Raw genomic sequence first — 1,140 nt, 5'->3', positions numbered from 1 at the left:
AGGCAAGAAAACACTGGGAAAGAAACACGGTAAGGGTTTACCAGACATTAAAAAATGGAATTTCCAGGGCACCTGACTGGCTCAGTCAGTAGAGCACGCGACTCGTGATCTCAGAGTCATGAGTTCAAGCCCCACACTGGGTGTAGAGGCTATACTTAAGAAAAATGTGTAGCAGACATTAAACCAACAAAAGCTTCTGTAATTAAAAATGGGTGGCACCGACACATGAATAGATAAATTGCAATAGACTAAAAAATTTAGAAATAGACCCAAGTATATCATTATCCCAGTGATTTGAGATGCACCTTTGTTACATACTAAAGATAGACTTTCTCATAAATGATACTGGGTAGCCACGTGGAAAAAGGAAAAAAAATAGAACCATATGTTCCACCCAATAAAAAGAAAGTACACGGTTTAGGGCTCTGAGTGTTAAACTGAAACCATACAAAGACTAGAAGGAAACATGGGTGACTTCCTCTTTAGGTGTCGTGTTGGGAAAGACTTTCTGATGATGTTTCAAATCCCAGAGGCCACAAAAGAAAATACTGACAAATTTGACTGCATGGAAGTTAAAAAAAAAAAAACTTTGCCTGACACAAATCACCATAAACTAAATCCACAGACAAATGACTTCCTAGAAGAAAATATTCACAACATCATACCACAAACAAAAGGCAGACCTCCCTAATACATAAGTAACTCTTCGAAATTGAGGTACAAAACCTAAAACCCAATAGTAAATTGAGGGGAAAGGCATGGCACACCATTGACCAAAAACGGTATAAAAATTGGCCCTCAAACAAATTGGCCCCTTGGAAAAAAACGTTCAAGGACACTGAAAATTAGAGAAAGGCAAATTAAAACAACTCTGAGAAAGATACCATTTCTCACCTATCAGACTGACAAAAAATGAAAAACATCACAACACATTCTGTTGGTGAGGCATTTGAATACATTTGAGTACATAGCTGGTCGGAATGCAAATTGGTGCAACCTTCTGGAAAGAAATTTAGCACTACCTAACAAAATTAAACATGTGCTTATGCTTTCCCCTGGCAATTCCACTTTTTTTTTTTAATGTGTATTTATTTTTTGAGAGAGAAAGAGACAGAGACACAGAGACAGAGCATGAGCAGG

Source organism: Herpailurus yagouaroundi, unplaced genomic scaffold, assembly GCF_014898765.1.
Source record: "Herpailurus yagouaroundi ecotype Mexico unplaced genomic scaffold, PumYag 180, whole genome shotgun sequence".
In the NCBI taxonomy this organism is placed as follows: domain Eukaryota; kingdom Metazoa; phylum Chordata; class Mammalia; order Carnivora; family Felidae; genus Herpailurus; species Herpailurus yagouaroundi.
The sequence above is the reverse complement of the archived record's forward strand: the minus strand, read 5'-3'. Positions refer to the sequence as shown.